Raw genomic sequence first — 27013 nt, 5'->3', positions numbered from 1 at the left:
TCATTGTGAGAGAAGGTGTGAGCTCTGACTGAAGCTTTTTCTGCACTCACTGAATGTGTATGGTTTCTCTCCCATTTAGGTTCTCTGGTGATTAGTGAGATCTTCATCATGACTGGCAGTCAGGACAGTTATAGGTCTTCTCTCCTGTGTGGATTTTATGATGTGTGGTAAGGTTTGATATCCAACTGAAGCTTTTTCCACAGTCAGAGCAGTTATAGGGCTTTTCTCTTGTGTGGATTCTCTGATGCTTAGAAAGGTTTGAGCCGTGACTGAGGCTTTTCCCACAGTCAGGGCAAGCATGGGGTTTCTCTCCTGTGTGGATCCTGTGATGTAGAATAAGCTGTGAGCTCTGACTAAAGCTTTTCTTGCAGTCATCGCAGTTACAGGGCTTCTCTCCTGTATGAACTCTCTGTTGTGTAATCAGGATTGACCTCCGACTGAAGCTTTTCCCACAGTCAGCACATTCATAGGGTCTCTCACCGCTGTGAGTTCTCTGATGTGACAGAAGGTTTGAGCTCCGACTGAAACTTTTCCCGCAATCAGGGCAGTTATAGGGTTTTTCTCCCATGTGGATTCTCTGGTGATTAATAAGAATTGATCTCCAAGAGAAGCTTCTCCCTCAGTCATCGCACATATAGGGTCCCTCTCCAGTGGGGATTATCTGTTGAACAGTTGTTTGATTTTCTTGACCTGTCTGCTCTTATGAGTAGATTTACCCTGACTCTGCCCTGCATAGTTTCTCAGTTGCCTCACTGGCCTATGCTGACTGTCACGAGCTGCTCCCTGCTCAGAATTCTGGGAAACATTCTCTTTAGCTGTTTCCAATATGATCCCATTTGAATCCACTTGCTCAGGAACTTCCTGCTGAAGATTCTCCTCCTCGTTCTCACTTTCTGTTCCATCACCTGCAGGATTAGAGGGAGAACCTCAGAAAGGAGAACAGGAATGGGGGGAACAAACCCAAATAACTGCTGGAGAGAAATACTAGGAGCTGATTCCACCCTCTTCCCCACTAAGCCCTTTCCCAGAGGAGAGAGGAAAAGATCAATCTATCCTTTCTCCCTGTTCTCTGAATATAGATGGAGGCAGGGGATGAAGGGTCAGACAGACTTTATATAAATGTGTAAGTGACATTGCCATGAGAATACAATAATTGGTTTCTGAGTCAGTTTAGCTGATTTTTTACCTGTGTGTGCATCTTTCAGGTTCTCCCTCTCATCATTGCCCTGGAGGTCTGGGACCCATGGCTCCCCCCCAAATTCCAGGTGGGAGATCACATCTGGTTTGTATACTGGAAATCTTGCTTGGGGGCAAAGAAAAAAAATTGGATCTTTTTCATTAGGGTCTGTGCTGCTATTATTTGCAGACCCAGGATATAAGTAGCCCACCTAAAGAGGCTTCTTCCCCTCCACATATCCACCATCACTATACAGGGATTGGGCTATAAATTGTGCAAGATCCCATGATGCACTCATATGGAGCCAGGGTTCATCACCTTTGCCCAGGGAATGCTCCTAACATTTTCCCCAAGGAAGCTGAGTAGAGTTTCCATATTACCTAGGCATCTGAGGTACAATTACATCTCCACCATTGCTAACTACACCCCCCCACACAAACACCTCCCTCCTTAACATAGACCAGAACAGGTCTCAAACCAGGCTTACCAGTCCCCAGGCAGGGTTAAGACCAGAGCTGCCATGCGCCAGCTCACTTTAGGGAGGGGGAGCTAATGGAACTCTAGCTCATCAAGGGCTCCACCCACAAAACTTATGATTGGGGCAGTAGGACATTTCAGAGTGCAATCCGGACAGTGAGGGGCTATGTCACCACTTGTCCTGTAACCTGGGGTACCTCACAATGTTTTGTTGCTTTATTTCTCAACCTGGGCTCCACCCAAACAGCATATAGGTCACAGCCTGAGTGTGTGTGTGTGTGTATAGCCACAGTCCTGATCCAGCAACTCTGACCCCAGGAGCCACACTCTGGCTTCCAGCAGCCTTGGTTACTACTTGTAGGTACGTGTACTACCTGCACTCCCAGTCCCAGATTTTCCCCAAAAACTGTTCTGCACTGTCCAGTCCTCTTCTGGACACCCCAGATACATTAAGTCCATTACTGTCCTAAGGGGATCAATATATAATAGTCTGGTACCCCATAGATAGTTACCCACACAGTTCATGACATAGGATTAGTTTTAATTAAAGAATAAAACAAGTTTATTTACCTACAAAGAGAGATATTGTAAGGGAATACAACTATAAGGAATTAAACTCAGAAATGATTATAAGAGAAATAAAGATAAAATGCTTTCTAAACTTAACTAGACTGGGTTCAAGATGAAATTCTTACCCCATGCTTCCAGTAACATTGCTGACCAAACTCTCAGGTCAAGATCTGCTCCCAAAGTCCATAGACTGTTGGTTTTTTTTGGTCTTCTTAGATGAATGGGAGAGAGATGGATAGGAAGACATAACTTAGGGGTGGTTTTGCCCCTCACTTTTATAGTTCAGTCTCCCTTTGAAATGCATTTTCCTGAGGATTACCCCTATTTAAAGTTCATTGAAACAATAAAGAAGGCAACATGATGTCTAGTGGTGAAAGAGGTTGCACATTGTTTCTTCTCACCTTTTTTTTTTTTTTGCTGAAATGCAGCTTTTCCTTGTCTCCTATCTTCCCCCTTCACCGTCTGAGGATCCCGTTTACAATGTATATGTACATTGAGGTTAAACACATAATTCTTTGTTTAAGACATGTTTGACCAGTCCTGCCCAATTGGGGCTATGTGGATTTGAACATATGCTACCAACATCATTCTGAGGGAATTCTTAACTTTATATATGATGTTGCTACACACATTTTATCATGATATTATTGTCCAGGAAGTTATTAGTTTTCAAATGATACCTCAAAAGACATATTTTGTACAAAGATTATTATAATGGTGTACAAGGTGAGAATACAAGGGTGCATTCCATCCCAGGGAGAAGACCTGCTGGTTGACTCATATGTCCCACTCAAGCCAGAGGAAAGCACAAAAAGTTGTCTGAGCAACTAGATGAATCCCTTGCTGGCTGCCATTTTGGACAATGCCTACACATTTGGCTTCAGTGTTTCTGCCTTGTTGGTAGTTTTTGTTTCACAGCTTATTTGCCAACGGGGCTTCCAGCTGTCCGAAACTGCTTCTGCTCCTGCTGTGGAAGATGGTGGTGTTCAGCTACCCTGGTCCTGCTGCTCCTTCAGGAGAAGGTGGGGGTGCTTGCTTTTACTATAGCTGTTGTTGCACCCGAGACCCCTCTCTGTCACCTGAGCTCTACTCTGGCGGCAGCAATCTCTTTGTGTTGTTTCCCAACCTCCATCTTGTGCTGAGTCCTGTCCTCTATTTTATTGCCCCTTCCCTTTGTTTGTTTGCTGTTCTCCCTTCCACTCTTGTTTTAATTTGGTCTCTTTTCATTTTGCTTGGTTCTCACTCTCTTCTCCATTTTTGTTCCTGCTTCTCTTTCAATTTCACCTGCTTCTCCCTTGTATCTCCCTATCTCCCCCTCCCTTCAGCCTTGCCACTCCTAGTCCAGGTAATCCTCTTCCCTTTAGGTGGGACCGCTCCTCCCTTTTCCTTCACTATTTTCTTTCCCCTTTTCCCCTCCCCTTTCCTCCCCATTCCTCTTCTCTCCTGCCTTTCTGTTCGTTTGTTTAGTTTGGTCTCTGCCTTCCTCTTTCACCAAAGTACAGCCAGGACAGGTGCACTCCTGGTGAATTCCCCTTGCTTTTATTTGCTGTTTTACTCCCTTTTTGTTTTTTCCCCCCTAATGGGAACAGGGAGAACAATGTTGCCCTACCAACATGCCTCACCTTTTTTTTCAGTTGCCACCATGACCAGGCCCAAGTTGTCCCTCAGTGAGGCTTCTTGCCCAGAGGCCTTGATTGTGGAGGGATTTGGGAGGGAGAAAAGGGGATAGGGAGTTTCCCGGCCACCGTTGTTGCCTGGCATATGGATACAACCCTAAATAGTGTAGTAACATTACTTACCAAGTTTCTAGGAAAGGGCTCTTCCTCCTTTCAGGGGAAAAGCAAGGGCTTTGCCAAGAATGATGCAATGAATATGTTCATCTCACCTTCCCCAGCAAGATCTTCTACCAAGACTTGAGGTCCTTCTCCCCAGAGACCCTGGGCATATGACCAAGTCACTGTGGCTAATTTAATGTCTACAGCATCAGAATCTGCTATAGCCTCAGTGCCAACTGCCTCTACTAATTCCATCCATGGTGTCCAGGGCCCTTTCCTGACCTCAGCAGCAGGCATCGGTTTCATTGCTTCCTGGTGGCCACTTTGCCCCATGTGGAAGTTGACTGGGGTGGGGAGACTCTGCCATTGTGGAGGAGGCCTACAAAACATATGGCAAAGTGGTTCTCTTTCTTGGCATGGAGGCCACCACAGAGTAGTGGTCGAGAGGGGGATTTCAATGGGGAGCACTCGAGGGCCTGGGGACTAGGATGGTGCTTAGCTCCATGCTTCCCTTTCTCTCAAGTGTGGCCTTCCTGCCACCCTCTGGGGGACATTGATTTCTACATAGTTGCTCTACCCTTAGGTAGTAAGACCCGAGCTTCCAGTAAAGACCCAAGCTTCCAGCACATCCAGTCTTTCTGTCAACAGGTTAACATCCAGCTAGTAGCAGGTGCACAATGTGGTGAAGTGGAGGGATCTATGTCATGGGATACAAGGTGCTTCCTGTGCTGGAAACTGCGCCATATCTGTACAGACTGCCCAACAGCCTGGCATAACGAGGTGCTGGCCCCCTCCCCTGAGGCACAGAAAGGCTCCAATAGAGCCCCTGCAAATACAATTTCTGGCAGGTCCCTTCCTCGAGTACTATGTCAGATCCAACTTAGGTGGCGGGGGGGGGGGGGGGCCCTTGAATGCACCTTGCTTAGCAGGTAGACCAACAACTTTCAGGGTCCTCCAAGTGGGAGATGGCAGCAGCAGGATGGGAAGGCCAACTTTCTGTCCAACGTGGACAAAGCTCTAGAGGCAAAGTTACAGCAGAACTGTTCTGCTCATGAATCCTTATCTGAAAATGATACCATTATGCTGGAATATGATTAAACAATTTGTATAATGTTTTTATTTATCCACTATACATTTGTTCTTAAATTTAGACGCTAGCCTTCTTCCCCCTATTTTGTTGTTGTGAATAGTGCAGAAACCATGCCCTCCCTTGATATGAGACGACTGCTTCTTTATAAAGCTAAAGGGTATTTACTGGGTATTTCGGGGATCAGGGGAGAGTGAATGATGAGGCCCACCCCCTTATAAACCTCCTGGGCTTAGATTCTACTTCAGTTTGGATAAGAGTTAAAGTGATTCTTAATCAGTTTTGATTAATTCATTTCTTTTTCTCAGTTTTTCTGTTTCCCATGTTATACCTATCTTTCACCTTTCCTGATCTACCTTACCCTGACCCACCTTCCAGTCCCCTTTAGGTCCCCGGGGTAGTGAAGGGGAATCCAGATATACCTTTCTTAGATCTGGAACTAACAATGGCTCAAGCAATGGCCCTATTCAGGCATCTGAAATAGAGATATTTGAGCTAAGCATTTCTTGTGGCTAATATTATAAATTGTGTTTCCTGGAAGATCAATGGATGCAATAAAAAGAAATAAGAAAGAATTATCACTCATCTAAAAGCATTGAAAACAGATGTTATCTTCCTACAGCAAATCCTCCTTAATGACTTGGAGGTGGAGAAATTTGGGAGGGATGGACAGGGGATGGGTTGTTTAATAATTTTTCCTCTGCAGCCAAAGGTATAGGATTATTGTTCCACAAAAGACTCAGGCCTGGTCTACACTGGCCACGGATTTCGGCAGTAGTCGACAGGAGATATGCAAGCTACGTACAGTTTCCTAACATTAACTTCCTAACATCTACTTATTGCAGCGTCTCCACGGCTGCGAATTTGCTGCTGTCAGTGAAGACATAGCCTATGTGTATCAGGTTTTGCTTCTCTAGCAGAATTAGTTACCCCAAGCTCTGCCCCTGGGTTATCTAATTCTGATGGATGGGATATTCCTCTAAATGAATGTAAAGTTGCAGGATAGCTCATTCTGACAGAGGATCACCCCCTGTGTCAGAATGAGCTACCCATGGGAGAAAGTTGGGGGATTAGCCATAAAAAGTGTGTGGGGGGGTGTAGCTTTTTCCTCTCCTTTCATCCTCTCTACACTGCTCTGGAAACACAAATTCTGCCCTTTCCTCCCGTCCCCTCCAATTTGCCCCTTCTGCCCCCCCCCCTTTTACCTCCTATTTTCAACAGATAGCTGAGTCTGATGGGAAGTACACTCGGCAGCAGAGATGGGGCAAGGAGGGGCTGTTTGTGCAGAGTCACTTTCCTGCCCGGCCCCAGCACTTTCCCCGGGTCTCTCCCCTCACCTGCAGTCTGCGGCTCGGAAGCTGGTCTGGGCAGAGCCTGGGGCTGCCCCAGAGGCTGGTTCCAGCCAGCGGAGAAAGTTCCCCCGGGCTGGGCACAGAGTACCTAAACAGGGCAGATCTTCTCTATCTGAAATGATGTACTGAGCTGCTAAAGGACACTGGACTCAGTGAAATATTTCACACACACTCACACACCTGAACAATTCAGAACTTCCATATTTGTTTTTGGTGTTTGAAAGAATTCTTTCTCAGTTGATGTCTACATAACACGTAGATATGTATATAACCTCCTAGCAGTTCATGGAGTTGAGCTAGGTGCTTTTCTGATGGCCTGAACTGGAGTACTTGTAATCCACTGTAAATGTGGTTTCCATCCTTCTCCTTGTTTGTTTTACAAAGTTATTTTTATTACTCTTACTGTTCTTAGCACTCTTGATCATTTACCTGGGTTAACATTTTGGAGAGGGATGTCATTTTGCTATGTTGTTTTAACAGTAAATCATCATTTACAATGTCATTATTAACATGAAGAATAATATTAATATTAATTGATACTAGTAGGTTTAGCAATCACATCTTGCTAAACAAGGTATTTTGTTAGGGTTGGATTTAGGGGCACGCAACCCAGGCAAACACCTTTGGATGCTGGGCTTGGGGGGTGCCGGGCTCAAGGTGCTGTTTTTGTTGTTAATGACAAAAGAGAAAATAGAATGTTTGAAGTAAAATGTTTCAGGTGTTCCATATGTGGATTATTTTTCACTAACCTCCTAGAATGTTCTGGACCTTTGTAGACTCTCATGGAACGTTCCAGACTTTCTGACAACTACATTTTCCTCAACCCTCCTAGGATGTTGTCAGCCATGCCTTTGTGGGTATATATGAGGTGGGACATCACCAGTCAGTCAGTGAGATTTAAGAACAAACTGAAGTGAAGTGAGACCAGCTGCGATATTGTTGACTTTGTTTTATTGTTTAATTGTGAAAGTGTACTTGTGTTTTAAGACTTAAATGTAAGTAGCAACTAATAAAGGACATATTTAATGAGACACCAGAGATATCTATCGAACCCCTATCTATGCAACAATATAAAGGATATACTGTTACTTCTTTTGCCATGCTTAACATGTAATGTTTGATGACATTCTAAGACTACGGAACATAGACTTTTGCTCTCCCTAATACTGTCTATTTTCCCCTGTAGAAAATAAAAGATGCCCCTGAAAAAGCCTTCAGGAGCTCTGTATAAGAAGTACATTTAAGTTATTCTTAAAATTTAAAGGTTTCTATAAGCTTAGAGGAAACTCATTTTTTAATTATTATATATGGCATGAATAAATACAGAAGTACAGATCTTAGCATGCAAATTTATTGTCTTTAATGACAGGGATAAATCATGCATGCAAATCATGCATCAAACTCATGAAATGGGCTACCAATGCAATTAAAAAAGACGTTACTCACCTTGTGCAGTAACAATGGTTTTTTGAGATGTGTCCCGCTATGGGTGCTGCTCTGTAGGTGTGTCTGCACCCCCAAGCTGCTGGTTATAGAATTTTAGTAGCAGTATATCCTGCCCGCACATGTGCTGCTCCCCACCTGCCATGAGGCTAGCCAGTGCACACAAACATTCCCTCTCTCAGTTCCTTCTCTATCATAGTCAACTATTAGAACTCCGAAGTAGAAGGGAGGAGGGTGGTTCATAGGAACACAGATCTCGAAGAACCATCATTACTGCACAAGGTGTGTAACAATTACTCTTTTTGGTCTTCTTTCTTCTTCTTGTAGCATCCCTATGGGTGCTCCACTGTAGGTGATTCCCAAGCAGTGCCCACCACTAGTGGCTGAGACTTCAGAGTAGAGTCTGATATGGATGCTAGTACTGTGGCACCAAATTTGGCATCTCCAGCTGAATCCCCCAGGATGGCAGAGTGTTCCTCAAAGGTGTGCGCAGATGCCCAGGTAGCTGCTCTGAAGATTTCTTATATAGGGATACCCTTAGAGAAGGCAACAGATGAGAAGACTGACCTTGTAGAGCATGGCGTGTTGCATTATGCAGTTGGTAACAGAGTTTAATGCAGCCTGAGACCCACTAAGACAGCCTTGGAGCTGAAATCGCTGTATCTTTTGACCTATCCGCAACAGAGAAGAAAAATATCAGGGGTTTTCTGAAGGCTCTGATCTGGTCCAAATAGAAGTCTAAGGCTCTCCTCATTTTGAGCATATGGACACTGGGTTCCCTATTATCCTGATAACGCTTGGGATAAAAGGCTGGAAGCTGAATAAGCTGATTTATGTGGAATGCAGAAGTCACTTTGGGAGTGAACTTTGGATGTTGTCTAAGCGTGACCTTGTCAGGGAAGAACACAATGAAGGAGGGATGCTCCATCAGAGCCGCGATTTCCCCTATTCTTCTCATTGAAGTGATAATGATGAGGAATGTTGTTTTCATGGAAAGGTAAGTTAATGAACAAGTGGCCATGGGTTCAAATGGCAGTCTAGTTAGTCCTTATAGCACTGTTGAGATCCCATTGAGGAGTGGAAAGTCTGGACTGTGGGAAGAGGTTTGCTATCTACATAGTTGGATGGGAATAGGTAGAGTACCCTTCCACCTGCTGTGGCAGGTTGTGATTGCTGCTAGGTGAACCTTTAGTGAAGTAACAGAGAGTCCCAGTTTTTTTAGAGTCAATAGATAGTCCAGAACTATTGGTAGCGTGGCTGTATTTGGGGTGACACCCTTGGGTTGGCACCATACCTGGAATCTTTTCCATTGCTGTAGGTAGGTATGACGAGTCTTCCCTGCCTACTGTGCAGTACTCCCTGTACCTCATTAGAGTAAGATGTGTCTGTGTTGGAACCATGAAGGAACCATGCTTTGAGTCATAGGACCCACCAATTGGGATGGAGAGTATGTGTCTCGTTCTGTGATAGAAGGCATGAAGTGGTCGGGAGAGTCCTCGGTGGACATAGTGCCAGTTGTGACTGGTAAGGATACTATATCTGTCTGGGACAGGTGGGGTCAATCTATATGATGGTTGCTTTCTCTCTTTTTATTTTCAGCAGGATTTTCATTAATAGAGGAAATGGGGGAAAGGCATGTAGGAGGCCTTTGTCCCATGGGAGAAAGCGAGCATTGCCCATGGAGTGACATTCAGTTCCCACTCTGGAACAATACTGTGGCATTTTCTGTTCTGGTAAGTGGTGAATAGATCAATCACTGGGGTCCCCATAGCCAAAATATGTTGTGGAGTACTATTGAATCTAAATCCTATTCCTGAACTTGAGTGAATTTGCAGCTCAGACTGTCCACTATCATGTTGTGTATTCCTGGTAGGTAGGCCACCAATATTAACATATTGTGGAAGATGCACCAATTTCAAGTTTCAGTGCTTCCATGCATAGGGAATGTAACCTGGCATCTCCGTGTTGGTTTACGGAATACATGCAGGCCATATTGTCCATCATGATCCAGGTAAGGATCCATTGTCCAGGTAAGGATAAATCATGATGTCCTGAGAGCATTGGTGTGCTGCCACCACTGAGAGGATCTGAAGAACACTTTGGGGGCTGATGAGAAGCCAAAAGGGAGTACTCTGTATTAGTATTGGTCTTGGCCTAGCCATGAACATGAGGTAGCGCCTGCGGCTTGGTATGATTGAGATGTGGAAATATGCATCTTGAAGATTGAGGGCTGAGAACCAATCTCCTCTTTCTAGAGTGGGAATGATCATTAATAATGTGACCATCTTGAATTTCTGAGCCTTGACAAATTTATTGAGCACTCTGAGGTCCAGCAGATGTCTCCAATGCCCTTTTTTCTTTGGTATCAGGAAGTAACAAGAACAGAAGCCTTTACCCCTTAGATGTGTGGGCACTGGCCCTATTGGTCCTAAGCTAAGGAGATGGTCTATCTCTTGACGTAGTAAGCTCTTGTGAGAAGGGTCCCTGAAGACGGATGGGGAAGGGTGTTTGGGAGGAAGGAAGGTGGAGAAATGGATGGAATATCCATCCGAGACAATCTGCAGTACCCATTTTTCGGAAGTTATCCATTCCCAGGTATTGCAGAATGGAGTAAGACGGTCCCCAAAGGGATGGGTGGGGTTTTCCAGCATGAAGCAGCAACAAGGAGAGTGTTCTATGGGCACTTTGACCAACCCATCAAAACTGTCTCTTCGAGGTGGAGGGTTGGGATGAAGTTTGTTGAGAGCCTGACATCTTTCATCCGGGGAACCTGGGCTTCTTCCTCTGAGACTTATACGGCCTCTGTGCATATTGAGGCAGATATTGATATGAATAGGTAGATGAGTATTGCGAACAAGGCTTAAATGATGGCTGAGTGTTATATTTTCTTTTGTACCCATGTGTATATATCCTGAGTGATCAAAGATTGGTCCTTGATTCCTTTAATGTGTGGAGGGAGGCATCGGTCTTTTCAGCAAAGTGTTGTTCCCTCAAATGGGAGATCCTGCACACTTTGAGTTATTTATAAGTTTTTCTCTCATGTTTATTTTCTGATGTGTTTTAAAGATTGAGCTCAGACTGAAGCTTTCCCCACAATTTGGGCATTTATAAGGTCTGTCCCTCAAGTGAGTTCTCTGATGTTTATTAAAATGTGATCTGTCATTGAACTTTTTCCCACACAGAGAGAATTTGCAGGAATTCTCTCCTGTGTGGATTCTCTGACGTGTAATAAAGTGTCATCAAAGTTTTTGCTACAATCCAGGCATTTATAGGGTTTCTTTCCTATATGGATTTACTGGTGAATAACCAGGTGTGAGTCAAAAAAAGCTTATCCCACACTCTGAGCATTTATAGGACTTCTCTCCCATGTGTAGTCTCGGATGGTTAATGAGGGTTGAGCTGACACAGAAGCATTTCTGACAGATGGGGCATCTATGGGGTCTCTCTCCCGTATGCTTTCTCTGATGTTTAATAAGGTTTCAGCACTGGCTGAAGCTTTTCTCATGGACATGGCACTGCTAGGTTCCCTCATGGCCTTGCAGAATATCCTTGCCTCAGCTATTTAGACTAATATGCTTAGCTTGAATGTCTATGTAAATGTAATCACAATAAGACAATAATCAAACAGTTTTATACAAGGTCCAAGATTTGGTAAACAAAGCATGCTTAGTAAAATGGAAAACACCATTAACTTTTATTTAAACCTGTTATTAAAGACCCATAAAAGAAAAAAAAAGTTAAAGCATTTGAAATGTAAAGTATTAAATAAGGCTTTCATTTTAACATTATCCCTGCTTCGCTTTTTCTTTAGATGAAGAGTTTTTAGAAGGGCTTCCAACCACCACCCTTTGTTTGACAGTCTTTAAATGTTATTAAAAATAACTGTCCTTTTGAGGGAAAGAGAAGAAGTTAGTTTAGATGGGCTGAAGCTGTTATTATTGATGCACCTGTTAAAGTTCACGCCTGTTTTCTTGAAGAGAAAAGAACAGCAACGATAGAACATGCACTTTTTTCTTTGGTGTTAATTATTACTATACATGCAGCCTGACTTCTGGAAAAGACACAGGCAGAGCACCTTTTCCCTATAACATTATAGGTTATTGTAAAATTATTCAATTTATTCACTTCGCCACAGGTAGGCTCATATCTGTGGTAGAACTACTAGGCGCTAATTATCACTGCACCACCAAGATATTTTGAAACTCTCCCAGTACTAGAGAGAGAAAATGAAATCAAAGTGAATGCTCACATACTCAAAGAGGAGCATATGTGTAACTGTTTGTGGGACCACATCGTGAGATAGTAAAAAAACAGAAAACAATCTGTGTGTATGCACATTGGAGTTAGAGTCAATCATAACAACACATTGGTATCAACACAAATATTTACCAGACTACAGAAAAGTGTGTGTCTGAACTAGGAATTTTCATTATGTCAAATGTAAAGCTTACAGCTCAAATAATTAAGATGCTAGAATTGTTGAAAATTGATTACACTTTTCTTTAAAAATGCAAAAGTGTAATTTCCTCCCATCCTGACCCATTCTAACAAAAACAGGTTAAGTGTTTTTTTCACCAAGTTTCTCATATCAATTCACCTCTGGACAGAGACTTTTAACCCTACAGAAGAACATAGGGTTTGCCAAATTGGATCACACCCCAGATCCATCTAGTAAGTTTGAGCATGTTTTAAGTCAAGACTAGGGATGGACCAGAACAGAAGCATGAGATGGCCCTGCTCTGGCTTCCAGCCTGGCTAGGAGGCGGGGCCTCCGGGAGAAGAGAAGAAAGGGGCCCACTTCAGCCCCCACTGGGAAGAGGCTGGCATTGCTAGCAGGAGCTGTTCTTCATGGCAGCGGAGCTGATCGCCTGATCAGCCTGCCATGAAGTGCAGCCCCTGACCCTCCTGCTCCACAGCTGCCCACTTTTAAAAGTGGGGTGGGCATAGACCCCTGGTTCCAGTGCCCCTTGATCCCCAGGATGTGGGGGGCCCAAATGTCCTTTGTGCCCAGGGCCCCAATAAATCATAATCCACCTCTGACCACACATACCAGCAGATAGCCTTAACGCTTGCCTTTCTACAGATTTTCCCTGCAGGTGATCAGTGCATGGAGTGATTAAGAGGCTAAAGAGAAAATACAGGAAGATCAGGGATAAGAATTGCACCTTGGGCAACTCATCAATGACATGCTCATTTGATGATGACTTTGACCAGGTCCTGGCCACAGTGCCCGGCCATGCTTTGTTACAACCTGGCGAGCCTGGATGATGACCTGCTGGACCCTGAATCCAGCATGGGGACTGACTGTAGCCAGCAGCAAGCCTCCAGCCAAGAGCATGAAGTGACTCTTGTAATATCAGTCCTAGAAAAGGCTGTAGATCAGGATCAATAGCAAATTCTCAGTCTCTACTCAGAAGAGATGTTTGATGTCTCCCTCCCCCAAGGAATAGTCCACTGCTGAGCCTGCAGCGAACCTGTTGGAGACAGAAGCCACCACTGAGCCTGGTAAGTACACTATTCACATTCAAATTTTATTATTACAGTAATGGAAGGGATTTCTGCTTTAAGACACTGTGCAAAATTGGTGAGCACTGACTGACAGTGTTTGGCCACTGATGACCACCTCCCCCTCCTTCCAGGTGTTGTTCAAAATGGAAACTTGGAATTTCAAAGTTTCATACACAGCTGTAAAGATTATGTTAACTGTTAAGTCACAAAGACTTGCTCTGGTCATTCTTGGTTTTCTTTCAGCAATTAGAAATTTGCCATTCTGCAATCACTCCTTCTAGGTCTATGCAGCTGCCTGTAACTAGTGAAATGAGTGTGTGTGTTCAGGAAACTATTCTATATTTACAAATCTAATCCATTCCAGTTAGAGGGAGTCCATGCAGGGGTGGGGTAAAGCTGCATATTTCACAGAGTTTTGTGTACAGCAATAACAAGGAAAGCCATGTCTGAGCTAACACAGCATCATTAATTCCCTCAGGATTCTGACCCAATCCTGGCTGCTGACAGCTGCAAACTTTTTTTGAAGCAGGAACTCCAGATAGCTTGTCTCTTTGCAGGGAAGAGCGTATTTTCCAGGCCCTCCTGAATAGCTGACTAGTCCGCTCCACTCACGAATGTGCTGTTCGGTTACTATTTGTTTGAATACTTCTGCTGCATACACTGCAGTTTTCCCTCCAGCAGCTTGGAATAACATCTCTCTCTGCCAGTACGGCTCCACAAGAACTGTTACATCTTCCAAAATATGAAAGGCCTGAAATGACAGAAAAAGCATTTAGTTATGACATTATTATGAAGCAGAGTAACCAAAATTGAATTCTCTGACTCTCCATCTGATCTCCTCTGTCAGACTCCAGATGAGAATCCTGACTGCCTTTAGCAGCCAACACTTATCCCGCCCACACACCTCTCCAGGCCTTTGATCTTGACCTAGGGGAATCTTGTTTAGCTTCTCTAAAGAGAGGTGGAGAAATCTATACCCCTCAGGGTCAGTGGTTGTAGGTGGCAATGTCCTAGTGATTGGATTTGCTATTGACTTTAGAGATGCACCACTAATATGTGGATTAAGGCCACACAACGAGGTGACTCCCACACCTTTGTCTGCTAGCCTGCCCAGAGAGCACACCGTTCTTTTCCCTGCCCTGGGAAACAATACAGCTTATAGAGGAAACTGAGACACATACAGACTTCATAAAAATATTACAAAAATTACCACTTTATCACAAGTGCATAACATCATGCTTAAATATAAGAGCTGAACAGAGGCCATTTAGACTTCCCAAAATGTTATCATCCAATCCCATCATAACATGGGAATCTTATTTCAGCATTTTACTTTGCATGGCTCTGTTCTAGGAAAGATTTCATTTTCTGCTTTAATACTGTTGCATGTCCTCATTAAATGGCCACTTCGGCCTGCCCCTATGAGATTTGTGACAATAAGCCAAGATGTTATTCAGTTGGCCCATCCCTAGCCAGGACAATTTTAAGGTTCTGTCCTGTGTGGTTTTCTTACATTTGAAAAGGGTTGAGTTGTACTAGAAGGCTTTCCTGCAGTCTGGGCACTCTTCCCTGCGGGTTCTCTGATGTTTATGAAGGGCTGAGCTCTCCCTGAGCATTGCACAAATTCAGGGTATTTAAAGAGTTTCTTTCCCATGTGGATTCTCAGGTGGGTAACAAGGCTTGACCTCTGACTGAAACTATTCCCACACTTAGGATATTCATAGGGATACTCTCCCATGTGGATTCGCTGTTGTGATAGAATCTGGGAATGCTTACTGAAGTTTTCCCCACACTCACCGCATTTGTAGGGTCTCTCGCCTGTGTCGATTCTTTGGTGATCAGTGAGCTCTTTAGTGTGACTGAAGCTTTTCCTGCAGTCAGAGCAGTTATAGGGTTCTGTCCTACATGGATTCTCTGATGTGACACAAGTTTTGAACTCTTAATGAAGCTTTTCCCACAGACTTGGTGGTTATATTGGTTCTGGCCTATATGGATTCCCTGATGACTAATAAGGTGTGATTTCTGACTCAAGTTTTCCCCACATTTGAGGTACTGGATTTTCTCCCCTGTGCATATTATCTGGTGAGTAATAAGGATTGACCTCTCACTGAATTTTTTCCCACAGTGAGGGGAGCTATACAGTCTCTCTCCCATGTGGATTTTCTATTGTGGTAGAAGTTGGGAATGCTTACTGAAGCTTTTCCCACACTTGATGAATTTGTAGGGTTTCCATCCCATATGGTTTCTCTGGTGATTGTCATACCACAGATTGCAGCAATCTTTTCCCACAGTGAGGGCAGTTACAGGTTATGTCCTGAATCAGTTCTCTGATGTTCAGTACCTTTTGAGCTCTGACTGAAGCTTTTCTCGCAGTCAGGTCAGTTTTAGGGTTTCTATCCTGTTCACTGATGTTATAGAAGATTGGAGCTCTGACTAAAGCTTTTTCTAGAGATGGGGCAGTCATACGGTTTCTCTCCTGTATGAACTCTGTGATGTTTAATAAGGATTGACCTCCGACTGAAGCTCTTCCCACAGTCAGGGCATTCATAGGGTCTCTCCCCGCTGTGAGTTCGCTGATGTGATAGAAGGTTTGCGCTCCGATGGAAGCTTTTCCCGCAATCAGGGCAGTGATAGGGTTTCTCTCCTGTGTGGAGTCTCCGATGTTCAATAAGATACGAGCGCCGACTGAAGGTTTTCCTGCAGTCAGGGCAGTTATAGGTCTTTTCTCCTGTGTGGATTCTACAATGTGTGATGAGACTTGATCTCCGATTGAAGCTTTTCCCGCAGTGAGGGCAGCTATATGGTTTCTCTCCTTTGTGGATTCTCTGATGTTCAATGAGGTTTGAATTCCGACTAAAGCTTTTCCTGCAGTCAGGGCAAGTATGGGGTTTCTCGCCAGTGTGGATTCTCTGATGTCTAATGAGGTGTGAGCGCCGACTGAAGCTTTTCCCACACTCCGGGCAGTTATACGGTTTCTCCCCTGTGTGGATTCTCTCATGTTCTATAAGGCATGAGCTCCGACTGAAGTTTTTCCCGCAGTCAAGGCAGCAATGGGGTTTCTCACCTATGTGAGTTCTCTGATGTCTAATAAGGTGTGAGCTCTGACTGAAACTGTCCATGCTGACCCGGTGCTTGTAGGAGCGCTCTCTCATATGCATTCTCTCATGTCTAATAAGGGCTGATCTCCAGTGGGAGCTTTTCCCACAGTCACTGCACACGTCACATCCCTCTCCAGTACAGATTCTCTGCTGAACAGTTTCTTTGATTTTCTTGACCTCTTTGGTCCTCTGAGTGGATTTACCCTGACTCTCCTCGGGATGGTTTCCCTGCTGCGTCTCTGCCCTGTGCTGAATCTCATGGGCTTCTCCCTGCTCAGGACCCTCAGAAATGTCACCTTCATCTCTTCCCAATATAGTCCTGTGTGGTTCCCTTTGCTCAGACCCTTCCTGCTGAAGATTCTTCTCCTCGTTTTTACTCCCCATCCCACCACCTGCTAGGATAGAGAGAGAATCCGGTCAGGAGTCATTACCTGTGCTGGTGGGAGGAGGGTGGGGAGGGAAGGGAACCTCTGAAAGGGGAACAGGAAAGAGGGGAACAAACCCAAACAACTGCTGAGGAGATTGAAATACCAGGAGCTGATTGGACTCTCTTGCCTGAAAAAAACCTTTCCCAAAGGAGAGAACCCATCCTCCCTCCTCATCCTCTGAATATAGATGAAGGCAGGGGCTGAAGAGTCAGACAGACTTGATGAAAAGGCACAAGTGACATCTACCATGAGGATCCAATAATTGGTTCTGAGTCTGACTCCTTACCTGGGTGGTTGTCTCTCAGGATCTCTCTTTCCTCGTAGCCATGGAAATCAGGGACCCATGGCTCCTCCCCTTGTTCCAGCTGGGAGATCACATCTGGTTTGGAAACTGGAAATCCAGCTAGGGGGGTGGGGCAAGGAAACAGGTTTTGATCTTGTTCATTAAGGTCAGTGCTGTTACTGTTTCCAGACACAGGATATGAGTAGCTCACCTAGAGAGGCGGCTATCCCTCCCCACTCCCACCATCACCCTACAGAAACTGGGCTACGAATTGTACAAGATCCCATGATGCACTCATCTGGAGCCAAGGTTCATCATCTCTGCCTAGAGAATGGCATTAACATATTCTCCCAGGGAGATGAGCAGAGTTGCTACATTCTGAGGTATAACTACATGTCCACAACTGCTAATTGCACACCCGCCCCTCCCCATCCCACAGCAACATAGACCAGAACAGGCCTCAAACCCATTAACCCAGGCTCACAGGGCCCCAAGCAGGACCCCCAAAGCGGCAGCTCCCTGGAAGGGGGCAGTGAAGCTGTAGCTCACCAAGGGCTTCACACACAAAGCTCCTGATTGGGAGAGGTGTCCAGTCCCACTGATTGTCTTGGGTGCACTACTTAAGCCAGAAGGAGGCACAGAAAGTTGTCGGAGCAGCTGGGTGAATCCCTGGCTGGCTGCAGCTTTGGACCCTGCCTCATTCTTGGTTCCTGTCTCCCAGCCTATCCCTGGGTGAGGCTTCCAGCTGGCTGAAATTGCTTCTGCTCCTGAAGATGGAGTTGTTCAGCTATGCTGCTGCTCCATGCTTGCTTTCCCATGGCTGTTACTGCAGCTGAGCTCCCTGTCTGTCACCTTGGTTCTCCCCTGGCAGCAGCAACCTCTTTGTGCTGTATCCCAACCTCCATCTTGTGCTGAGTCCTGCCCTCCATTCTGCTACCCCTTCCCTTTGCTTGGTTGGTTTGGCTGATGTTCTCCCTTCCGTTCTTGTGATAGGCTGCTCTGTCTGTTTGATGATTTCTCCCCATCCTCATTCCCATTTTGTACTTCACCTTCCCTTTCCTTTCCCCTTCGGTAGACTGGCTCCCTTGTGTTTTCCTTTCCCTCTCCCCAGCCTTGCCCATCCATGCTGAGGGAGACCCCTTCCCTTTACGGGGTACTGCTTCCCCCTTCCCTTCACTGGTTTTGGTTCCCTTCTTCACCCCCACCTTTTCCAGCCCATTCCCCTCCCCACCCCCGCCTTTTTGTTTCCTTGGGTGTATGCCTTCCCCTTTCACCGAAGAGTAGCCTGGACAGGCAAACTTCTGGTGAATTCCCCTGGCTTTTGTTTGCAGTTTTACTCCCTTTTTAGTGTGGTTTCCCCTCCTGACAAGAAGAAGGTGTACAGTGTTGCCCTAACATTACATTTCCCCTTTTTTTCAGTTGCCATTATGACCAGTCCCAAGTCGCCCCTTGCTGAGGCTTCTCACTTACAGGCCTTGACTGTAGAGGGGTTGGGGAGATAGAGAAGGGGATACGGAGTTCCCTTACACTGCTGTTGCCACCAACTTGCAAGAGGTCCTTGAAGAGGGAGGCGGCAGCAGCAGCAGGAGGCGGCAGCCGACCTTTTGTAGAGGGATTAGTGGCCGATAGCTGGCCTCTGCCTTGCAGTCCTAGCAGCCAGATACCATCCTACCTGCAGACCCTGAAAATGATGCTTGGGAGAAGATCTCAGGGGGCAGGCACAGAACAAATGCTAAATGTAAGGGTGGGGTGCAGCTGGTTCCTTCAGATTGGAAGAGGCCCTCCCTTTTACCATTCAGAAGGGGGAGCTGCTGCTGCACCCTCTTTAGTGCTCCCTGGGAAAGTTCAGCAGGTGGAACAGCTAAGGAGGGACATTATTATTGTTGTTGTTCCTCCTCTGCCTTTAGGGGAGGAGATTGCCAGTGGGGTCCCCATTCTCCTCCTGCCTTCATCCCTGCCTCAATGCCGGGGATGTCCTTCAGTGCTGGTCCAGACCCAGTACATGATGACAAAGGCTCTTTGGCCATCAAGCTCATTGCAGCGGTGACATTGGCTAGCAATGAGTGCTGGGCCTTTTGGGGTGTTCTCCTCTGAGACAAAGCAACTCAGCCATAAGCCAATTCAAGCACCATGACTCAAGGATTGTGAAACCACTGAGGAGATTGCTGCCCATGCTGAGTTGGCAAGCACCCAGTTTGTTAATGTGTCACCACCCACGCTGCTGTCAAGCCCCTTGGCACCAGAGCTTGGGCCACGGACAAAGGGGCCATTAGTTCTGTTGAGCCTGCCATGGTATGGTGCCCCCAAGGGGGCCTCGAGCCCCTCATTTATTCACTACTCAGGAGGAAATCCCCAATTATCATCTGGGTGTGTAGCCCAGCAGATGGTATTCGTTGTGCCTTCCCTTCCCCCTCACTCTGGGTCTTCCCTTTTTTCTCCACCTACCTCAGGAGATGGGGTTTGGGAGGAGCTGTCCCAGGCCTCCAGTTGGTAACGTGGAGTGGGGAGAGGAGTTGTCCCTCCATGGGAGTCAGAGTGGGGATGACTGAGTGTCTGCCAGGGCAATTAGGAGTCTTTGGGCTGGTTGGCCCCCACTCTGTCACAGGACAGACAATGCTAGTTCCTGGAGGCAGTGTGAATGTCCCAAAGAAGTGTGCAGCTCCTTGTCACTCACTGATCCTCAACTCTGTGAGGGCCTTTACAAAGGAGAGCAAAGGGATATCAGTCTAAACACTACCTATGGGCCTGCTGCTTCCATAGGACTCTACTGAACGAGGGGGTGGAGCCTGATTGTTGCACTGTGCCATTGGTGTAGGGATGCCATTGTCTGCGAGGATCTTCAACTCCTTTCCCAATGAAAGATACCCTCTTTGCCTTGATAAACAACCACAGCAGAGGGTGAGTCGCTGTAGGGGCCAGATCCTACATTGCTACAGGGAAGTATTCTGTGATTTTCTTTCAGGAGACTCACACCCATCTGGCCATTGAGGTCAGCTAGCAGCTGAAAGATGAGGGGACAGGGTGTATTTTAGCCACCTCACAGCATCTTCCTATTCTTCCTGGACCTAAGACCCAAGGTGTTGGGATAGCCAAGGTTGTGCTGGACTGCTTGCTGCACTTCCTGGTCTGTGTAGTGGGGTTGCTTTTAAACCTTGTTAACATTTATGCACTGATACCAGGCCTGGATCAGGTGTGTTTGTATCGGCTGGTGTCCATCTTCCTCAGCATGTTGAATGCTAATGAATTCTTGGTTATGGGTACGAATTTCACCATCACCAGTATGATGTGTAGAACCATACTGAGACTCAGGTGCCGGGCCACTGCTAATGTCCTCAGGAAAATTCCTGAACCGCACTCCCAACTTCTGGGAACCACTATGTGGATGGTGGCTGCATAGCTTTATAGTTCTCTTCCTGACACTCGTTCCTTCTGTGGAAAGAGGGAAACCCTGGAGCATGCATATCTGCAGTGTGCTAATTTGTATCCCCTTTACCCCCTCTTTCAGAATCTTTTATTGAGGTTCTGGCTGTACTTTTCTCTGCTTTTCATGTACATACTGCCCATATGTGACTACACAAAGTCTTGGGACCTCCTCCTCCTCACCATGGCCAAGACGGTCATATATCAATTGAAGAGGTTGGATGGGGGATCCTCTGACTGTGAAGTCCACGTTCATTCCTAGTCCATTCATGTCTCTGGGAAGATTTCCTCTGGGTGGCATTTACTAACTCTCTGGACTCCTTAGGGGAGCATGGGCATGGTACAGGGTTCTATGTTCCTCTTCAGCTCTGGAACGCTAATTTTAAACCTATAACACACATACAATTTCTGTTTTTTCATTTGTTGTCTGCAAATTAGTGGATTCCCTGGTTTCTTTCTGGGCCCTTCCCCCATTTCTTGTGGTTGAGCTAGACTATATTTTTTAGAAAAAGACATCCAGGCTTGATTTAAGACTCCTAGTGATGGAGACTTCATCACATCTCTGGGAAAGTTACTCCATTGGCTAGCTCAGCTCACTGTTAAACATTTGCATTTATCACAGAACTACATTTATCCAGCTTCTGCTTCCGGCCATTAGATCTCATTTCTGACTTTGTCTGCTAAGTTAAGGCACTCTCTGCTGCAGAAATCTTCTTCCGTAGTAGGTACATATAGACAGTATTCAAACACCACTTAACTTTCTCCTGGACAAACTAAATAGATTGAGCTCCTTCAGTTTCTCACTCTAGGCAGATTTTCCAGATCTCAAATCTTCTTGTGGCACTTTCATAAGCCCCTTTCCAATGTGTCAATATCGTGAAGTGTGGACACCAGAACAAAACACAGTATCCAGTGCCTCAAAGAGAAGTAACTCCAGGTTAGCTGGCTCAACTGGGGGTAAAGGCTAAAGCCCTGTGCTGCTTTCACTCAGGCTGGTAATCCATCTGCTTTGCAGTGAGGAAGCAGGCTAATCACTCAAGTGCTAAGAGTCCTTCAAAGCCTTCCCACAATTGTTCCAGTGTGCCCAGAAGGACAGATGTTTTTTACCACAATTCACTGAGAAAGAACCATAGAGTAGCTTAGCTCACTGCAGTGCTAAGAATCATGGGATGGGCCCCCAGAAGTTTTAAATACACTCAAGGGTGAGTACAGCACCAATGTGGACACAGTAACTCAGGCAGGGCTTTGCAATGTGGTGGCTCATACCCCAGCTAGGCTAATCTGAGTGCTCAGGCCCAGGTGTCAATCACCTGGGTTAAATCTGCAGTGAAGACACATCTTTAGTTTCTCACAGACACCATCCATTCCCCCACACATAGTCAGCCACACTCGGGATTGGACAGGGACATCAGCAACTCCAGACCTGACCCTGCCTCCAGCCGTCAGACCACTCCTACTTCAGATACAAACCAGAACTGTCCCTTTCACAAGGATTGCTCAGCTCACCCACTCGATCTAATCTGTGCACAACGTGGAGGATCCTCCCTATTTGCAGACGGAGTCCTGCTAATCTATGCAGAAACAATAGCAGCAATCATGCTTCATCACCAGAAACACATGAAAACTCCAGCCAACCAAGGGGCCGAGGAACACAGAGACATATCAGTGATGCCCAACAACTGCTTCCCTAATTCCCTGCTGCTGTTGAGAGTCTGGCACTGAGAAGCCCATCCTCCCCAACCTCCATGGCCATGAGGCAGAGGAAACAGAAAGCTGGTGATTGGTTACTCAAGAGGAGAGAGTGACTTTGGAATAAGGGATTCTTGTAAAATTTGTGCTGCAGGAAGCCAAACATATTGATTACTGAAACACCAGGAATTTCCAATGGAAATCAAGGCTCCATTGTTCTAGCAATTTGGCTGCCACATCATGATAGTAACTGTCTATAGTACAGCATTTATCCTTAGCACCTCCCTATTTCCCAGGGATGGGTATTATACATATTAACACTGGAGGAACGCACACTCTAAGTCACTTGCCCAAAGTCCTATGGCAAGTCTGTGGCACAACAGGGAATGGAACTCAGTTTTTCTGAGATTGAGGCCAAAGCCCAAATCACTGGAGCATTCTTTCTTTCATACTTTGCACCAGACATTCACATGGGAAGAGAAAGTCCCTGCTCCAATCTAAAAGAAGACGACAGTGTGGATCATGTTTTCCATTTCAAAGTGTAACTGGTTACCAGAGAGATTAAAGCCAGCACTTTTAAAGGGGCCTAGACACACAAGTCAATGGGGTAGGACATCTAATTCTCTGGGGTCTCTTTGAAAGCCACAGCCTCAGTGACTTAAAAGAGTTAAGTCAGGGAGCTTCTAGCAAAGCACAGAATTGAACCCACATCACTGGAGTCCAAGGGCAATGTGTGGAACACAAGAACTACCCTCTCCACCTTTTTCTACCTTACTGATTGTGACACTGGCATACCAGGTGCTAGCACCTACAGAGGTCCCCATGCCTCAACTGAACACTGACAAATACACAGCTGGAATCAATCTACTCACCTTTGTTAGTATGGTTAAAATAGATATTAGAATGATAAGACCATGTTTAGTGTTTAGACTTTATGGAATGCTTGTAAATTGCTGCATGCATTAATCTCACTTATACCATCTGTATTCCATATTATAAGGTAATATTTGATCATTTGCATTTTAAGCCTCTGTAATGGTGTAGATCAACAGACAGGAGAGAGAGATTAATTAGTGTGAAATGCTGGTCTGCAACAGAGGGTGTTATGTCCTGCCCAACAAGGAAGGCCCACTGGCACCAGATGGGCTATTGAGAAACATTAAAGAGGATGAAAGACCTTGTTGTTTACTCTTCCCCATCCCCATGAAGAGGAGTGATGCAAGTGAATTACTTCCATCAGCTGAGGTTGCAGCTCAGAGCAGAAGGGGGAGAAGGGAATAAAAAGCCCTAGCAAGGAAGAGGAACTGTATATCTGTGTTGCTTGGACTCTGCAGCACAAGGTTTTCTAGGCATAGAGATTCCAGTATTTAGCCTAAATTAGCCCTAAATGACAGAGACCTGGCTTATTATAGAAGCCTCTGGTACTTACCCTGTAAATAACTCTCGTTTCCTTGTTAATAAATCTTTAGGTAGTTTATTATAGGACTGATAATAAGCACCATCTTTGTTGTAATGTCTAAAGTGCAATTGGCCTGGTCCTTTGGGACTGGGATTAACCAGAATATTGCTGTGATTCTTGGTGTACGAAAGCACCATAAAGGTAAGCTCCCATCTATCTGTGACTCCAAGTTAAGGCTGTTATAGTGCCTGCGGAGTTTACATTTGATAATCTATGTAAGTGAAATCTAAGGCCATGTCAACATGAGAGTTTACAGCAGCACAGCTGCATCAGTACAGCTGTGCCACTATAAGATCTCTCGTTAGCTGCTCTTTGCCCACAGGAGAGCTCTCTCGTCAACATGATTAACCCCCTCCTCCCAAGTGCTGGTAGATGTTGGCAATAGAAGCTCTCCCACCGACATAGCGCTGTCCACACCAGCATTTCTGTCAATGTAACTTATGTTGTTCATACCCCTGAATGACAAATTATACCGACAAAAGTGGGAGTGTAGACATAGCTTAAATATAATAGGTTTTCAACCAGGGGTAGGCGTACCCATGGGGGTACTTCAGAGCATTGTAGGGGATACACAAGAGGTTCGGGGCAACTGCCCCGGGCCCTGCACTTTGGGGGGCCCTGCTCCAGACCCGGTGGGAGGCAGGCGGTGGGAGGCTGCAGCCCACCTCCTAGCTGGGAACAGGGACTAGGTGAGAAGTGGGTGGCTACAGCCTGCCTCCCAGCTGCATGCCGGACTGAGCAGGAGGCGGGCAGTCAGATACCAAGGGGGCTGGGCCAGGCCCCCGGGTGCTGGCTTGCAAGGTGGGCACCGGGCTGGCCCTTCACGACGTACAGCTGGGAGCCTCCTGGATCCCCCGCCCTCCCATCCATACAGCGAGTTGTGAAGGGCCAGCCCGGTACTGTTCCCCAGGCCGGGGGAGAGCCTGTCCTGTCCGAGCCAGCACTGGGCTGCAGGTTGGAGAGGAAGAGCCAGGTGCCATGCGGCAGATAACTATTGAGGGGAGGCAGCGGAACCTGGCCAGAGCCAGGCACCACCGCCCCACGCAGGAGGAGGTAAGGGGCATGTTCCCCCTTTCCCCCACAGGTACAGGCCCCCCTCCCTGGGGCAGCTGGGGGGGGCAGCGTCATCTTGTGAAAGCTGGGGACCCCTCCTGCCCTGTGAGGGAGGGGGCGTGAGGCTTTGGGAGGGGGGAGGCGCAAATGCAGGCTTGGCCCCTGAGCGCATGCCACTGGAGCCAGGTGGAAAAATCACGAAGGGGTACTTCAGGTAAAACCTTGAGACCGTAGGGGTACAGTTTCTTTAAAAAAAAAAAAGGTTGAAAACCCCCGGTATAACAGAACCAATTTGAGGTTTGGGCTCAGAGAGCCACTGCGGGACACTGTGATGGTGATATACTGTACAGAATACTCACAGATCATAGACTCTTTCATAAACCCTCACTCAGACCCGGAACACAGCCCCTCTCACAGAAAAGACTCATCATTTCAGAGATCTACCACAGCCACAACACCCTCTTCCCAATAATTTAGTATACTGGCTCAAAAGGTAGTCCTGGAGGCACCAATAGCAGCCAGCCATAGACCCAAGGCACTGGTCTGTGCCCTTCCTGAATTGTAGGAGAGTCAAGAAAATCCAGGGCCTGCTGCTAACACAGAAGGATGAAGTGGCATACAGGCAATTCGGAGGTGAAGCACGTTTGAAAACCCTACTTAATGGGAAGAATAATACCATCGTTAAGTCCCTGAATCTTCTGTCCAATGGGGTGGTGTGAAGGGCACAATCTCCCATACACAGGAGCTGGGGATTACTTTAGCTGACCCCCTGAAATCTGGGGGACCAATAAAAAATCCTGTACAGAATCTAATCCAGAAGATTCAGAGCCCACACAGCTTCTCATACTCGAGGGGGGCAGGAATCCTTACCCAGCGAGGTCACAATCTCAAAATTCTCCAGCATGATGTCCCTGTAGAGGGCTCTCTGAGCCGAGTGCAGCAGAGCCCATTCCCCCTCGGTGAAATACACAGCCACCTCCTCAAAGGTTACCAGCTCCTCTGCAACCATATCTTTGTCCTGTTTCTTCAGGGGATGGGATGACCTGGATCAAAACATCAATGTTAGTCTAGAGCCTGTCAGGGTGAGAAGGGCGACTGCGGAGGCTTCAGTAATGGCTTAGTCCATTTCACACCATGATTTTCTCCCAGAAAATTTCCCTGCTGCCATTTCTAGACTCTGCCATTTTGTGTCAATAGATGAGCCAAGATATTAAAAAACAACTTAAACTTAGTTCCCAAATCCACGTTCAGTTCCTCAGTAAGAGCTGGAGTTTCAAAGATACTGAGCCTGCAATGCTGGCGCTCAGTTGTGCATGTCCAGCACTGCTGATCATCAGGCCACTTATGCAGCTGCCTGTACATGCATTTAGGGGTCTATATTTAGCGTCCTCTATTGATAGATCCTGGCCCCGCATCACTTTATTCATAGCTTGCACCCTTCCACAAGGAGTAAGCCTACAATAACCCTCTCAATAACAGAGATTAAGTTAAGTTAATGGGACCACGCAGATACTTAATATTAAATGTGTGTGCCATTTTCAGGATGAGAACCTAAAATTCATAGATTCATGGAATTTAAGACCAGTAAAGATCATTAAATCAATTAGTCTTACTTCCTGTATGTTAATTTAATCCCCCTGTACTGAGCCCAGTTCCCTGTGTATGCCTAAAACATGTTTTCCAGAAAGTAATTCAGTGCTGATTTGGAGACATCAAGTGATGGAGAATCCACCACTTCTCTTGGTAATTTGTTCCAGTGGTTAATCACCTTCAGCATTAAAATGTACGCCTACTTTCCAATTTGAATTCATCTGTCTTTGGCTTTCAGCTATTGGTTCACATTAGACCTTTCTCCACCAGATTAAAGAGGCCATTATTTCCCCCCTTCCCACCGAGAAGATACTTATACCTCTTAGTCTTTGAACATATTTATTTTATATGACAAACAAAACAAGTTGAGTTCTTTAGGTCTCTCATGGTAAGGATTTTTCTCCAGCACTTGAACCATATTTGTGACTGTTTTTTCCACTCTCTCCAAATCTACATCAAAACAGATTTTTACCATATTACAGACAAGATCATGTCAAACATAAGAAGTACTTCTCTATCAAATGTAAAATTTCTAGTCCAGATTTTTAAGGAACCAGCATTGATAAAACACACACTTTATTGAAAGGGTATACATGTAATTTCC

The 27013-nt window shown here is 45.8% G+C and overlaps 2 pseudogenes; both read right to left on the bottom strand.

Moving 5' to 3' along the window:
- LOC137167557 (zinc finger protein 420-like) lies at positions 1-15627 on the bottom strand (annotated as a pseudogene).
- On the bottom strand, positions 11978-25876 carry LOC137167544 (zinc finger protein 154-like; annotated as a pseudogene).
- Positions 25877-27013: the final 1137 nt, after the last annotated feature.

Source organism: Emydura macquarii, unplaced genomic scaffold (genome assembly GCF_026122565.2).
Source record: "Emydura macquarii macquarii isolate MOO-44397 ecotype Brisbane River unplaced genomic scaffold, CSIRO-AGI_Emac_v2 contig_2935, whole genome shotgun sequence".
Lineage (NCBI taxonomy): Eukaryota > Metazoa > Chordata > Testudines > Chelidae > Emydura > Emydura macquarii.
The sequence above is the reverse complement of the archived record's forward strand: the minus strand, read 5'-3'. Positions and strand labels throughout refer to the sequence as shown.